The 17295-nt window shown below is 38.1% G+C and overlaps 1 protein-coding gene across 2 annotated transcripts in view; it reads left to right on the forward strand.

Annotated features, from left to right (window-relative positions):
• CYTH3 (cytohesin 3) overlaps positions 1-17295 on the forward strand; it is a 48674-nt gene that overhangs the window by 7065 nt on the left and 24314 nt on the right. The gene's annotated exons all lie outside the window — the stretch shown is intronic.

Here is a 17295-nt window from a genome sequence, read left to right on the forward strand (position 1 = left end):
TTTCCAGTTGACATGTTGAAAGGCAAACACTAATGTTATGTAGTATTTCCTAGGGAAAAAAATGTGTTTGACAAATTCAGTAGGATCACATGGAGTTAACAGGAAATGTTGCATGCTGGAACCTTGGGAAATCTAAATCATAATCTCATCTAGGATTTGAAGGTGTTTTGATTTAATTTTTCAACAGCTCGGCATTCTTAGTGTGCTTTTAGTGATTAGCCTCGTTTTTAGCTGTTTATTATAAAAAGTTATCATATGCCAGGTGTATAGAAGAGCTGACACTGATTCTGTTATTTAGCAGCATAATGGAAATTGTCCCAATGAGGATAGATTTTATTGATTTTACTAACAATTCTTCTGAATTCCATAAGAAAGTTCTTCAACAAGAATCTAAGATCGGTCCATTTATGAAGATTGAATCTGAATTCAGATCTAGCTTTTGCTATCATGGCCAAGGAGTTGGTTATTTTTTTAATGTAAGTTCTTAACAAAAAAAAGGAGAAACCAGTGTTGATTTTTTAGATGAAATATGTTGAGTGTCTTAACAAAACAAAAAAAGCTGTGTGAAAATTATGAACTGTGAGTCTGCTGATCTCAGGGTATGGAAGAAGCTAGCAGTTACTGTGGGAATTACTTTTGGTCGCCCTTCTATCCAGCTGCTAGTTCTCACACAGCTTGTAGGAACATCTTCTGCTTAGTCAAATTAGATGGAAATTGAGTGCTGTGCAAGGTGTACTTTGGCAGAAGGAGCTGATGGGTAGGAAAACAAATGTGGCCAATGTCTCTTGTGCTCACTCTTGTTCTCACACACATGCATGCACAAAAAAAGGCTGAAAAAATTAGCATATGCAAGTAAGGGAACTGCCTCACACTGTTTTCTCTAAGAGGAACTGTGAGATGTAATCTCTTAATGAGTCACCTCTAAGGTTTTTATACAACTGCCTCATTAGTGTAACTTCTAGAATGTAGATTTAATTTTTTTTTTGGTTTAATATTTGATTCATATTGCAAAATACCATTGATGCTGTTTTCTTGTTTGAATTGTTTGAATTCCAAGTATTCAAGAGTCTATTTGCTGTTACATTTTTGCTTTCATGTACTGTAGATATTGTGTTCCTTAATAAGGTTCTTGTTTAGCTCACAATCAGTGTTGTCTGTAGAGTCAAATTCTGACATAAACAAATCCCACTGCCTTACTTACAAGGGAGGGGGAATTCTCAAAAGGGGTATTTGTAGTTGCATTAGTTATTAAAAAATAGGAATTATGGTTGCTTGAGGCAGTGTTTCTTATATTCAGCAGTCAGATTCCAAGTAAGTTTTTTTTCTTTTTTATCTTTCTTACTCAAGTAAGTTTGTCCTAATGAACTTCCTGCCCAGTCATTCTGTTGCACCGAGGAGGAATTTTCCCACCAGGCCGTGTACTCTGAGTACAATTTCGGCCACTTGCAAATGAAATTTTTGAATTTCTAAAGCTGCTGCATGTTTTTGTTCCACTATTGTAGCTGCCCATCCAGGGGATGTGGAGGAAAGTTGTTTTCCCAGGAAGTTGAGGTTAAACCACAGTGGCTGTAAGAAGAGATGATGGCTCTGTTAAGGAGAAACTCCATTCCTGGGGAAGAACTTCGCAAGTTAGATACATTCTCTGGCCATGAAACTCCTCATATATACAGTACAGGGCTGGGTCCTGCATGGGACCATTCTCAGTCCTTCTTGAGAGACCAGAAGGACCTGGCCTCTCTCTTGTACATGTGCTCCTCTGGCTCTGATCCAGGCAGGAGCTGCTGTGTGCAATCCCTGCCTGCTGATGAGCCATTGTAGCACACCTGTGAATTGATCTCTGGACTTCACTGCATGGGGTAGGTGAATGGACACCTCTCTACTGCTTTGTGGTTCTCTTTACATTTTTCATATTTTTGGTTCGATTTTTGGTTCAATTTTTCTTTTAACTGAAAGTGTTCTGCTTGGTACCCACCCAAAACAAGCACTTTGCTTCAAGAGCCTTTATCCGGCTGAAATAATCCTTGCTGTAATCTTTTTTAAACCTGGTATATACTAATTGGGGAAAACTCACTTTGCATTTGATATCTGTCATGTAAATGCATAAATGAGTAGTCCTTATTTAGAAGTATATGTTCATAGACTCAAAAGCAACTGTGTTACTTTACAGACTTTTTATTTTACTTCCTCTTCTGCTATTGTGTTTTGACCTACTATACCTTTTTAGTCATTAAAATTATCATATCATGTAGTAGCAGCATTTTAAAGCAGCATCCAACATTCATCTGGGGACAGGGAGACTATCTGTGCTCATGTTCCCACCATCTCTTATCAGTTGTGCTGCTGTCATCCCTGATTTGCAGTTTGCAGATTAACCATTTTGTAAGTGGAAGTTGATACTGGTAGCCAAGGCTAGTCAAAGTTTAGGGAATTGGCTCTTGTGTCTAGGAAAGCATTTGCAGTCACAGAAGGGAGAGATTAAAAAGTTCCAGGTATATGGAAGTAGTTTATTTTTTGTGTAGATGTTGCTGATTAATTCTGTAATCTCAGAATTGTGGGAATCTCAGGCTGAGTCTTAAGCCTGTATTCTGTGTATTATGTGTGATCAGCCTTTCTAGGCAGCTGACATTTCAGTTTGCTGTACATGTTGTAGCAAGGATACATGAATGGAGCATATGGATTTGATTATTTTTTTGGCTATAGGAAGTGGATTTTTGTGCATTAAATATAGTAACTTTCTTTTTTTAAATATCTGAGCGGAAGCTTCCCCACTCCCAGTGATTTTTTTTCATAAGAATACATGTAACTCTCTTCACTCTCATTTTGTGCAATGTAAGCTGGAAAGACTGCAGTGTTTAGTCTTGGTCTTGTACCAATAAATGACATAGTATCACATGAATGTTTTAAAAGATTAGGTGATATTTTATAAGAGCAAACATAAAAAAAAAGACTAGTTTAAGTCTTCCGCTGTGAATTCACTGATACTCAAAATAAAGAGAATATACATTATGGTATTGTTCTTATTTGGCTGAAAACTTATTTATTTTCCTTTTGTATCTTCTACCTGAGTAAGTCAGCTTAGAAAAGTAACGTGTTATGAAGGGGAAAGGTTGGGTGAAATTGGTAATCCAAATTAAATACAAATAATACTCTCAAGTTTATAGAGCCTGTGGGTGGGTGGACTTGGCAGATCAATCCGCTGTGGTATGTTAGACTTGAAGGAGCATATGGAGATGATTATTTTCTGGCATTTTGTAGTAAAAGTTTTGAAGAAGGAAGTTTTAATTTCTTTTAATTTAAATTTTTTTTTTTTTAGAATTGAGGTGAAAAAATAGGAAGAATAACATCATTTGCATTGAGTAGTAAAATAGTTTGTTGTAGTAGTGTACGAAAACCCTGTTTATTTGAAGGTAAGCTGCTAAAAGAAATTCTCCTACTGTTTTCCTATTGGCTGTCTTGTTTTCTGAAGGCAGCCAAAGATCCTGTGCAGCTGGGACTAATACAGGACCCAGCTGTAACTATTTTTTATTGTTGTTCAGATGTCCGGTGATGGTCAGATCTAAGTTATTGTGTGGAAATTCAGTAAAGGAAAAGGGTAGGGTGGGAAAAAAGTGACTCTCCATAAAAGTATTTCAGTAAAAGCAACAGGAACTAGGAGTATCCATTTCAGAGCTCTGCCATAGATCCCATCCTGAAATACTTAAACGCCTTCAGATTTTGCTGTAGACTTTAAGTCATTTAAGAGTTCTTGGTTAATTTTTTAAACAGAAATGAAGTGAACTGATTGGAATGGGAAGGTGCCTGTTCTTTCAAATTACTCAATGGAAGAAGATGCTGTTTTCTCATTCACAGTACAAGGTTTTAGTCTCTTTACAGTATTGGTGCAGTATGTAATGCTACAGCATGGAGTAGATCAACAGATTTGGTTTTATTAATTTCACTTATGTTGTGTTTTGCTAGTTTTTGTTTTACAGATCCTAAGGGTGTAAGAAGGGGAGAAACCTAATATTTTTTCTATAGAATTTGGTTTACCTTTGGTATATTTGGTGTTTCCAACTCTGTATTTTAGGTATCTACTCCTTTCCAAATCTTCGTTCTGAACTTAACTTGCCAAGGGAGTCCATCAAATAGCTGCCTGAATTTCAGAGTTCTTTTACTGTTACTCCAAGCCTTTAATTTTGATTTTCATTACTCAATCAGTTTGTAATTACACAAGTCTAACTTAAGAAGTTTAATAACAATGGCATACAAATTATAAGTCCTAATTGACTGAAAGCTACTTCAAATACTGTAAGTTATATCCATCAATACTGACAGTGACATGAATTTTAAAACATAATTACTGTCTCAAACATAACCTGGATTCTGCATTTCTTTCCATGTGCCTTAATTGGTTGTTGATACTAATTTTTTTTGAGGAAGAAAAAAAAGAAAGTATGAAGATTTATGGTGGGTCTATTGGCTGTGGGATAGCCTGGCACATTTCCCCTCAGTGCTAGAACAGAACAGCAACAACAACTTATTTTCCTTCCTGAGCAAGTAGGAGCTGATCTCTGGCTTCAGAGTGGAAGTGAAATGTGGACAAACTCTGTGCTTAGAAGGCAGAACGGTTCTAACACAAACCAATTGCAATGCAAAAACATCTGTGATGTCCTTCTTTTGCATACAATATTTTAAATGAATACCATGCAAATAATTTACTTTATCCTTTTTTTTTTTACATTTGCAGGGATTGAGTAACAATTACTACATTTTATTCTTGTTTAGTAAGAATGGTAGTCAGAGTTCTTTTCTCCCAATTTTTAAAGACTATGATCTTTATGTGAATTGTGAAGAGCCTAAAGGAATCCCTCGGTTAATTGTTTTCTTGAAGTGCAGGTCAACTTCCAGTGCATTTTGCAAAATTGGTTTTATGTAGACTCTGCCAGTGTCAAAGACCATTAAAATGCAGCAACTAGAATGAGAAACTTGGCTTACAGATTTGCTTTAGGACGTTTTGGCTGTGTTCATGACGCACTATAAGGAAAATTAAGAAAATGTTTGTGGCTTGAGAATAAAATCTGCCAGCTTAGTTGAAGAAAGTAGTATGATAATGTCTTGCATCTTGGGAGAGGGAGAGAGCACTGCACTGCAACTATTGCTGTATTGTGTTTTTCTCTGGAGCTCATATGGACTTAGGAGATCTGATTTTCCAGTGTGATGGGAGAACATCAAAAGGTCCTTCTCACATTGGAGAAATAATAGTACAACAATTCTAGCCAAGATTTGGCTTTTCACTACCTCATTTTACATTTTGAAGAAAGGGTTTCCTGCTGAACAAACACATGTTAGTCTGATAGCATTTTCCTGTATTTGAATTGTGAACAGTCAAATGACTAAAAAAAAAAAGTATGTTGAAGTAGATACAGGGTTTTAGCATAGAATATGCATACAATAAATCTATTCAGCTAATCAGTCTGCTTCCTTTCTCTCCCACCCCCTTACAGCTGGAAGTTCATCAGTTTCTGGTACTATATCTAGCTTCCTCTCAAGACTTTCTGGGATAGAGTTAACAGTGGTGGCAGGCATTAGTGAACAATGTTGTGATTATATTCTCTGGGTCTGTATAAGTTGTCATTTTCCATTGCTGCTATTTCTAATGGAAAATATGTCATCTATTCAGTACGAGTATATTATGTGTGCTGTGCAGAGTTGCATGCTGCAGGGTTTAGTGAAAGCATGTACATCATCATTAAATCAGTATAAAGTATTTCTAGATTTCATTAGTGACCAATTTGGCATTTAAAATGGAAAATTTATGGTAAGGTTTTATTTTCCTAAGTTCTTAGCTAGGATAACACAGGATGGCTGGACTTTCATAGTTAGTTCGTAATTAATTATGCTTTGAGGTTCTTCAGTGTATGTTAACACATTGCTTTGAGGTACAAAGAATGTGGAAGAATTAAAAAAGAAAAAAAAAAATTAGATGCTTCCAGCTGTATTCTCAGTTGTGAACTTCATGACAAAATACTTGCAGTCAGATCTAATGGAATAATAGCCTGATTAAAAACTGTTATAATTTATTTTTGTTGACCTTTTTTCTTTAAAGGGCCACAATATAATTTTTCAGAAGCAGCTTCTGGAAATTTGGAGATCTTGGTTATTCTTCTGGAAATTTGGAGTTCTGGTTGAGTTGCAAGTGTCTCAACAAAGTTTCAAGGTCCGCTTTATTAAGACATTTAAAAACATATAATAGATGCTATGATTGAAGAATCTTTTAGAAGTAGTTCTTGTATGATTTTCAAGTGGACTGTAGACTGCTGCCTGTGCAGATGTGTGTCAGAATCATTTGGGACAAATTCTAGGCTTGATAGTGCCACTTCTTTAATTACCAACCACTTCTTTCAGTGTTCAAGAAATCATTAAATAGTAAAGAGTTTACCTGTGGGTGGTGTTCTGCAGGTGGTTTGTACTTGCTGCTGCATTGTCCATGTCTGTGATACACAGAAGAATTTCTGAACTGCACTAGTAAGCTTTGCCACTGTTCAGAATGTGAGCTGTGTCGGTGGAGCTGCAGACACTGTTGCTACAGACTGCCTAACAGAAGTTATAGCTTGGTATTTCTGGCTGCCCAACGGCAAATTTAGGTTAATTGCAACTATATTAATGTGAGTCAGATTTTTTCAGTCTTACACAAAGTCTGTCTTTGTATAATGAAAGTTTGTGCCAGGTAGAGCACTGCTCTGAAGGCATTACCTCTTTGGAAAGGTGTTTAGCAGAGGCTACATCTGACCACCCTGTCAATGGAACTGCTATGTGCAGGTGAAAAATCAGGATTTGCTCTAGGTTTTACCCATTTAGGAAGTGAAATCTTTTATTTTTACCTTTTGTGCCATGTTGAGGGGTTACAGAACCAAAACAGTAGTCCTACTTAATTGTTTCCTAGTCAACAAAAATATTTAGTATGTGAGCATGACAGGATGAAGTAGAAATTTTAGAAAAAATGTTTATTAATAGGAGCAGTGGACTTAAAAATGAGATTGAGGGTTGAATCCCAGTTAGTTGCTTACATTTTCAGGGAAAATGCTGAGTCTCAGAGATACTGAGAGTATAAAACTAAATTGCTTAGATCTTTGAAGTTGTATGGATATGATTTTTTTTTCTTGTTAGGTACTTAGCCTGAAAAAAACGACTAAGTTACTTGAAAATAAAGTACAAAAGATTATGTGTTCAGATTATTTTTCACTGATCTCTGGAAGGAATGCAGTGATTTTGCCAGTAAGGGGCAGAGAAAACAGCTTAGAAAGGGCAATGTAATATTTCAGCAGATTTAGCTGAAACAGTTGGGGAAAGATTAAATAGGAAGTATGTATTTATTCAAATGAGTTTTTGATCAGAATGCCAGGAGGTCTGCCTGGAGTATGAAAAAACCTTTCTTTTTGTAACATATAACTTATGTGTGTACTTAGAAGAATTTCAGCAGATGCTGAATGTGCTCTATTTTGGAAGTATGGTGAGGCAGATTTGGTATGACTGCTGATGGGCTTTTGCCAAGCAAAGAATGAGAGACCAGGGGTTTGACCTTACGGTAAGTGGATCCATCCAACAGACTTGTTATCAGTGGGCCAGATAAAAAGCTCTTTTATATCTGAATTAGTGACCTGTCAAGCTAATTGTTTCACGGTGTGATGGCAACCAACAATTCACAAAAGCTGTGTGTACTCTTTTCTGAGGAATCTGAAAATGTTTCACAGTCTTAAATGAAGCTTTGCTATTCCTTCACCAACAAGTCTATGAGTAAATTCCTGACTCTCTCTGCCCTCTCAGACTTCAGGCAATGTGACCAATGGGCCTGTGGATGTAATAGTAAGAAACTGGAGCATTTCAAGCCTAAGATAGCCAAGCAGCAAGGTACTGTATTAACTGTAGTGCATTTCTCTCCAAGTACTGCAGCTCAGTGGTTTCCATAGCAGGTACCACGGTTACTTTTTTTGGAGGAGACTGCAGGAATGTCAAAGGCTTACACAACATCAGACATCCCATTGTGCACAGAGCTGTACATCCTGGAATCTGTCTTGTTTTGGGTGAATATGAGTGCTGCTCTAGCAGTTACTTGATAGATGGGCAGTCCTGTGTGCTGCCTTTGGGGACATTCCTCAGAGAAGGAAGATTGCTTTCAAATCCGGCAGTTGCTCCACCTCCTTCAGTGTGCAACCGATCTTGGAAAATGAATAAATAGAAAGCTTCTGCAATAAATATCGTTCTGAAATCTAACTCCAGAACTGTGTCAGGCAGGAATGGGGGAAGGGGAAAAATCAACTTTGCCTTGCTTTTTCTGAAAATTGGATTGTGTGCTTTAGAAACAGCTGGCAATCCTAAGTAACGGCTAATGCTCCTCACTAATGAGTGCAGTGCTGTGAGCAGATCCCTTATTGCCAAGAGTAGATGTTACTGGAATTTTGTGACAGAAAGCCTGTCTGAGCCCAGCTGTTTTGCTGGGAACACGGTAGGTCTGATGAGCTGTGCCTGAATATGGAGCAGGATTTGGGGGTATTGCTGGCGGCTGACCACAGGGTCTGGGCTCCAGGACCCCCCTGCAGCTGCTCAGCGACATTCCTGTCAATTTTCCGTGCTGCTCCTCGAAATGGATCTGACAGGAATGTCTGCTACTACTCTGGTGTGTTTGCTTTTCAAGTCTATTTTCCAAGATCTATCCTAGGAAAAAATGTAGGTACCTGCCAGCCAACCACCTCCTCTCCCCAGTAACTCGGGGTGACTGGGGAAACACAGTCCTTCTGTAAGGGTAAAGCTGAAACGTGTTGCTACAGTCTTATTCTTTTTTCCTTCTCATACAATTTCAAAGGCCGAAAGAATCAGTGGTTTTGTTTGCCTCTTCCTGATGCAGAATGTGATGGAATGACCTCTGCTTTCAGGAGGAGTTACCCCATTCTTGGTCTGAGTTGCTTGGATCCTGGAGCTGAAAGAAGTCTAGACTGGCAGCAGGATATGTCTGGTTAGTCCAGTTGTTCACAAGGACTACTGGGAGTCATGTACCAGTGGGAGGTGAAGTGTCCCTGCTTTCCTTTTCATCCACACATACTCCTTGGGATGGCCAATCCAAATGTGCTGAAGTGACCACAGAACCAAATCCTGAGCAGTAGCTGCAGTACTTCAGGCTATCCAACTTCCCAATCTGTATGGGCTCCCACTTGTTCCACCCACTTTTCATCTGTAGTCTGAGCCGGACACTCTCGTGTGCTGGTCATCCAAAGATTTGCTCAAAGTATTTTTAAATTCTTGTCAGTGTTATCTGTATACTTGGCTCAGTCAGAAGTGAGCTGTGTTGTCATAGAACTTAGTCATAGGATCATCCAGTCCCTTTCCATCCAGTTCTTTCTATAATTCTGTCTAGTAATACACTACAGTTGTGTTGGGCAAAACCATAAATGCCCCAAGTGAAAAGGCACATCCTGCTTCTGTTGTGTGGCTTGAAAGGTCTTACTTGTGGAAAGCTATTGCATCTACACATTTTAATTTCAGAATTTTCTTTTTGCTGCAGGCAAGCAAAATCCACTGCTCTTTTGCTGCCCTTTCTTTGCTTTATAGTGAATGAAGGATTTCAGCTAAAGAAATGATATCTCTAATGTGACACTTAGCTATGCTGTGCATAGTTGGCATGGTGATCTGTTCCTTTCACCTCCTGTATAGTGTTGAGGGGGAGCCCTGATTTCCTTCCCAAGGCTCCCACTTGAAAAGTGGTTGTTGTTCTGCATTGCCAGTGGATACATAATGTGCTATCAGCTGTTATCCATGATCTCCCCACGTGTTATTGCTGGATCATTCTCTTCCTCAGGGGGTGCTAAAATTTTTTGCGCCCTGAATCTTGCCATGAAAGTGTACTAAAGAAATTCAGAATTTGAAGAGTTCCACTCTCTAAAGACCAAATTTGTGTTAATGCATACTATAAATATAATGTACTGTAAGCAAAGGTTTTCAAATGCAGACATCAGAGAAAATGTGTTTGATTTCAGCTATGGCACTACGTAAGTTCCCCATTTGTTTCTCCAGGTTTGCACATACAAATGCTCCACAGAGAGAAAATTATTACTGAGCTTTCCGGAAATTATTTATCTGTGAGATTCTGCCTTGCAGCATACATAATGAGGAGGGGAAAAAAAATTTGTTTGTTTGACAGTATTTTGTTGGTTTGATGCAGTGTAAATAAAATGCTTGAGGCCACTTCATTTTGAAGGAGTAATATCTGTATTTATAATGGCAGTATTATTACACAAAGCTGATTCTGATCACCCTTCCTTATTATTTACTGTGCAGAAAACAAATCAGAGGCAATCATTTTGTTAAAAAGCTGAAAGCAGAGTAAGAGAATTTCAGGGCAGTATAGATGGTCCCACTGTCCCTAAGCCAGCAGGACAATACAAGACTGTGCATTTTTACTTACAGTGCTTGGCACAGCATTACATTTGTCCCACACTACCTCAGTGGTACTGTTTTCCATGTTGGAAGGAGACTGTGATGTTAAGATGTGATAATGTGACAGTGTGTAGCTGTAACACTGAAATCAGAATGGTGATTCACCAGAATTCCTGAATAGTATATTGGTAACTGATGCTGATGAAGGCACATGTTATATTGGATAGTATTTCCTGTATCTGTGCTAATCTGTTCATAGCCCTCTCTGAAACACACACCACTACAGTGTGGCCAACATCTCCTTTTTTAGTTTCCACATTAGCTGGCATAAAATTTTTCTGCACTTCTTAAATATGCATGGATATGCATATTTTAACACTTTATATTATTAATGCAAGTATTAATGTATTTGGGTAAGAGACTTAAAATGTTAAGTTAAACTCAGCTTTCTTTTCATATTCAGTAATTTGTATTTACATATTTTAGAAAGAAAAGTTGGCCTAGAAGCATCTTCTGATCTTGAAGCAAGAGTAGAGTGACTTCAAAAGAAAAATGCTTCTGAAAGGAAATCCATGCTTATCTATTATTAATATCAGGTTGAACTACTTTTAGTATTTAGAGAATAGAGCCTGTAAGGTTGGGGTTTTGGGGCTGAGCTAAGCTGGATTTAGGGCTGGCTGACCTACAGGGGGTTGCTGTCCCCTGTACCTTTGTGCTGCCAGGAGTTTCTGCTGTGCCTGTTTTGTTGTCTTGGGCAATTCTTTGGTCCCTTGGTGAAACCAATTTGTCCTGCTAAACTGGGGAAAGAAAGATCTCAGAAAAAACAGGGTCCAGGCATCGAATGGCAAAGCAGTGCAGGAGCATAGAGGAGCCAACTCATTACCTGTGAAATCTTGCTCAGCCCTTGTCCCTGTGTTTTTTTTTCTTTTTTCTCCCCAAGTGATGCTCCTTTATGTGGTTCTTTCATTTAGTTGCTGCAAAACATTTGGTTTCCTAACGGAAATACATAAAACCATTGATATAAGACACACTATTAAAGGAGGTCACTATAGTACAATCAGTATTGTATTCTTCAGTACTGCCTGCTCATGAAAATACAGAGCATGGACAGTAAAAAAAAACCTCATTAACTTAAACACACCCTGCTTTCTAATGGCCAGTATCTGTGTCAGAGGCCTAATTAGGAGCTAAAAATCAAGGGAGGTGCCTCTGCAGTATATCTGTATATATCTGTTTCAGTGGGTATATCCCTATAGGAAGGTGAAGATGGGAAGTTGCTGGAAGCACCTCTTTGTGCTTTGGTGCCGTTAAGAAGGGCAGCTCATCGCTCCCGGGCAGGATTAGCAGCTCATGCGAGAGCTCTGGGAAGCCTTTCCAGCCCCTGTTCCCTGCACAGCTGTTGGAGCTCGTGTTCAGTTTGTAAAACACATCTGCTCTTGCTGCTCACTCCTCTGCCTTTTGTGCTCCATGGACAGAAACATCTGCAGGTACCATGGCAGGGCATGGCATTGAGGTATCTAAGTAAGATGGTTTTTGGGAGGCAGGTAAAATTGTCCTTCCATCCAAATCAGTGTTATCTGGACCCTGATTTTGCACAATTTTGCAGCTGCCTACTTTCTGCTTGACTAGAGAGACGAACACATTAACAAATTATGTAGGGCTATTTCTGGCCAGAACAAAAACATAGTCTTGCCTTATTTGAAGTAATTCTTATGGACTGTAAGAAATACTGTTTGTTTTTTACAAGAGATGATTTCACGCTTGATGGTACTGTCACCCTGCTGGACCTTTTCTGTATAGAACAAAAAATGTATTTCATATTTCCAATTTTTATGCTTTTGTCTGTTTAAAAAAAAACTGCACAAATCTATACCACTGATAAAATAAACCTCCTTTGCAGCAGAAGTAAAAGGAAAAAATCCCAAAGGTGTAGCAGGTCAGAGGGAAACTATTTCCTCTAGATTCCTGAAAATGTATTTTTGTGGTAATAATATTAATATTTTTATGGTTCCCCCCTCCTATTATTAGAAGCACAAAATGATAATATCTTTACTGTAACTTTCCTGAAAAGTATGCCCTTATCCTAAAGAAAAAAATGTTTTCAGGAACATCTTGTAATGGTGTGATTTCCAGCAGCTAAACAATGAGAATGATGGATGTGCGTTGGAGGTTCTCTTCTGGGTTTGGCCACTAATGTGATTTCTGGCCACAGACTCCCTTGTGACTGAAAACTCAAAATAACTCTGCCAGCCATGGATTCTGTCCTAGATTCCTCATACCACCAACTGGTGATTTTTTTGTATGTGAAAGGATATTGTGTACAGGATTATTTCCCCCCTTAATGGAAATGTCATTTCTCCTATGCTGGAACATGCTCAGCAGTGACTAAACAGCAGATTCACACAGGTAGTTAAGGGAGCAGCCAAATCCAGCTGGTTTTACTTGTGGAATTTAATGTAAATCCAGTTTGTTTCTGCACTGTGAAGTGAATCTATTCAGAAGGATGTCCTCCTACAAAAACTTCTATGGAATTTTTAATAGCCAGAAGTGGTTGGAGCATTGTTTATACATCTTGTCTGAAAGCTGGAAAATGTTCCTGTAATCGAGTTTTAAAAAAGGGAACATGTAGGGGAAAGGAAGAGAGAATAGCCTGAGAATATCCGTTGAGGCAAATGTTCTGAGACAATCAGATTTGTTCTCAGAGATGAATGTATATTATTTTAAAGGCCAGAAGAAACATGTCCACTCATTTTGTGTATGGGTAAGGAAAGGTTTGTTTAGTTTAAAGCCTTGCATTGTGTAAATATCTTTACACTTGCAAGATGTTTCAACTGCAGCAAAATTAAATTCCATCTAATTGTTTTTTGCTTGGAATGCAAATATTGAAGACCACTAATTTGTGACTGACACAGAAGAAAGAAAATGTTTATCTTTATGAAACCAAGAAGTTAGCTGAGCAATGAGAGTCAGGGTGTTGTATTGCTTTGTACAATTACAGAATTAGTGTTTTGTCTGTGTTAGATATTGTTAGATGTTTGCTTTCTGCTGGTTGTGCATATCAGTGTCCTCTTGAGAGACTGAAGTCAGTTGAAGGAGTCAAGTGAGATTGCTTTAAACTTTGGTGACTGTCAATTAAAAGGTTAATGAGGGAATTTAAACACAGGAGTTTTGCTTCTTTTTGCTAGAGAGCTGGAAAATATTTAAATTTTACTAGTGAGAGAGAAGATGGTATCATGACTATGGCCTTGGAAAGTACTAGATTTCTGTTTCTGGGATTTGCTCCTGGTTTTTGCTAACCTGTGGGAACTTTCCTTGCAAGCTGATCTGTTGCAGTTCTTTCTCAGTCTCTAAAAGTTTAGGGTTTTTTGGTACTTGCTAGCTAAAAATGCTTCATATTAAGAGTTGTGGGATAGTACTCTTTTTTGGGTATTGTACTTGGGCTGTCCATAGTGGAGAAATACTTAACCTAGTGGCATCATGACTGATGCATAATACACTGATTTCTGTGGTGAGATGCAGTTTTCCCTAACATGGTGTAGTAAACAGAACTGTATTTAAAGTGTCTTCCATTAAGTGCTGCATTACAGGATGTTCATTTAAGTACATATAGTTCAGTTACAGGAATTGAATTCTATGGGCTAAGTTGGACTATATTAAATATTTTTCTGGGTTTTTTTTTCTGTTGGTAGTAGGAATAGTATTGCAACATATATGGTGTTGTGTGTTTCTTTCTGTTTGGCCAAGAATATAATTTGTATTTTCAACAACTGTATTCTTCATGAATAAAATATCAGTAGTATATTGGCTTTCTATTTAGTAGTACCTGATGGTCTGAAGTTCTAGAGAAAGGAAGTGTTCTCCCTGTAAGCTAAAAGATTTCACAGAAATGACTTACATTAGAACATTGTCTTTATTTAAAGATTAGAAGATAGCATGCGAGAATGCTGCAGCTGTATCTTGTTCACTGTACTGAAATGCTTTTGTTCTTTTTTAGTATTTAAATGTTCATGCTAACTCCTCCCATCCTGTCTACTTTGTGTTTAAATTGGTGAAAGAAAAAAAACCAAAAAAACAGAAGTGACTCAGAGAGGACCGCTAGAAAATTTATTTTACAGAACAAATACATAATACGTGCTCCATGAGTTATTTTGTGTGGAGGATTATCTGAACACAGGGTTGAAAATGAAAAGTGTTTGCTGGAGGCAGAAGGGTGGCCTTGGGAGGGGTCTTGCCAGAGCAGATCATCTCTTACCATGTACCTGCAATGTTTGCTTGGGGCTGTGAAGGTGTTTTAATCCACCATTCTGTGTTACCCTCCTATGTTAATATTTCAAAAGCCTTAATTGAAATACAGAAATATTGTTAGCCTTTAAGACACAGAGTTGAAGCAGCAGGTACAGCAGCTATAAAGTCCCAGGGCCTCCTGGAGCCGACACCTTCCAGGCTGTAATGATTCCACACGAAATCTCTTCAAAAATGTTTTTTTTGGTGTGTTGAGTTTCCCACTGATACATTTTATACAGCATAAAGAGCAGCACTGGAGAAGGGAGGCAGTGATAGACGGCAAACATCTTCAGTATCACTCTGAGGCCAGTTCGTGTGAGTACAGGACAGTGCACTTGGGAGTGATCCTGGCAAGACAATCATCTCTTCTCTGTGCTGGTAGTGTGAGGGGAAGAAAAATACTGTCTATACAGAGTTTCTAGAAGTTGAGCAGTACGGTAACTCCCACTCAGTAACATCCTGACTCTTCTATTCTTGTCAAAAGATACTGCAATATTTTGGCTCTGATATTTAAATACCATTATTTAAAGATGTTGCATTAATGCCCAGTTTTATATAAGTGCTCTCCAAGTGCAGAATCTTCTTCTCCAGCTTGTCTTGTATGTGGCAGATAAATACTTGATGTTATTCCCTGATGCAAAACGTAGTCTGACTCCATTTAGCTTTTTTCCTTTCTGTCTAACAGCATCATTAATTATACTGTGAGGCTTGTCTCTACTGTGGCTGTGATCAGAGGAAAGGAAAATACAGCAGACAGTATTTGGGTGCTGTAGGAAAACACTGAAGTGTTTGATTTCTCTGTTTTTGTGGGTTGGTTGAGCATAGAAAACTGTTACAATTTGTGTTGATTCCAAAAAAGCAATTTCTGTTGCTCCAGATATTCCAAACCTGTCCCAAGGAGCCTTCACTGCCTGGTAGTATAAGGGAGAAGAAGCTGCAGTACCTCTCACTGGTGTGCAGATTAGGGATGGGCTTGTGGTAGTGGCTAATCCAGAGGTTTTGTAACTCAGCTTGAAGAAAAAGCAACACCATCTATGAATTCTAAATATTTATTGCTTCAAAATGATTTTCTGTTTGAGGTTTGATTAGTATTTCCAGTTGCCAGCTAAGCGAGAGTTACCAAAATGTCTTGCTGCAGCAAAGAATTGAAAATTTAACATCTCTTACTAATACTGCTACTGTAAAGCTTCAGTGTGATTTCATCTACAATACTGCAGAAATGCTTTATGCTTCCTAGCTAAGAGAGTGATAATATATGGTTTGCCTTTTTTATAATCAACATCGGGTAGCAGTATTAATTTTTTTGTCAGTTAACTAGTTGGAATATTTGTGGTGTATTTATGTACATAGTGTGTGTATAGTCATTAATTCTTTGTGGTTTAGGATCTTGGAGTAAACATTTAAGACAAATATGTGATGTAGGAACGTGTATTTATAAGGTTTGATGCGAAAAGAACCCTACCACTATTCACATGCAAGAGGTTTTTAGGAGTGGGTGGCTTTCTGATGAGGAGAATAAGCAGGTAAACATATTGAGGTCTGGTATTTGTTCAACAGAAGACTGTCATTTCCTAAACTGAAAGTAATTTAATCATGTTTGTATCTGGAGTAGTTAAATGAAATCATTTGCCATAATTACTTCTTGTCTAACAAGGTCTGTCGCCATTTGGAGTTTGTTATGATTCAGATCCTAAAAGGAAAGGAGCTTTACCAGTGGATGTTGAAATAATCAATATATTTCATTATTAGGATTCAAACGGAAGCTCTGTTCCAAATGTGTGTTTAAAACTCTTCTCTCAGGCTGAACTTTTCTTTGTAATCCTGTTGCTACAGTCTGTTATGTGTGTATAGGACATAAAACAGTGGCCTTGACCATCCCAAATGACTACATTTGTTGTGTGTTTCTCTTACATACCTTATTGATTACTTTTGTTGTTCCATTTTACTGAGCTGGAAGGAAAAGCTGTTCTATAATTAAGGAGCTATTTCCAAGAAAGTAGGTAACATTAGAACTGTTATTACAGGATCATTGCACGGGAGGTGAATATTTGTAGTTGGTGTCCAGTACAGTACAAATGAGCAGAAGTAATTTCTGTCCAAGGAAGTTTCTTGCTGGGGAACATCTGATTGTTCAAGAAAACCAATGGTTTTATGCTAAGGATTTTTGGTCTTTGCTGCTTGTCAGACAGAGACACAGGTTGAGGGTAGGATGAGTGACAGACACAATTTGCATCCTCAGTAGCAACTGATTTTTATCAGCAGGGTCATATATTTCATTTAGCATGGCCATGGAGAGACCTAAAATTGACTTGAATGCTACAGACTCACCTAATCAATGTTATCCAAAGCTCATTTTGTGTTAGATAACTGATTGTGCTGCTGTATTTGTGTGTCCTACTGCTGGGAGGTATTTGGTGTTAGGGTGTGTGTTGGCTTGTACCTGCCTGCATCCCTCTCTCCAAAGCAGCCACATGAAGGGGCATTAGGGGATGTCTGAATTCAGCACCAGGATACACTTCTTGTGTACAGTGTTGACTATTCTTTGGCTTTTTTTCCCTGGAAATAGTCATATCTTCTGAATCATAATTTTGGTACGTTACTGAT

Source organism: Onychostruthus taczanowskii, unplaced genomic scaffold, assembly GCF_017590055.1.
Source record: "Onychostruthus taczanowskii isolate IOZ18803 unplaced genomic scaffold, ASM1759005v1 scaffold19, whole genome shotgun sequence".
Lineage (NCBI taxonomy): Eukaryota > Metazoa > Chordata > Aves > Passeriformes > Passeridae > Onychostruthus > Onychostruthus taczanowskii.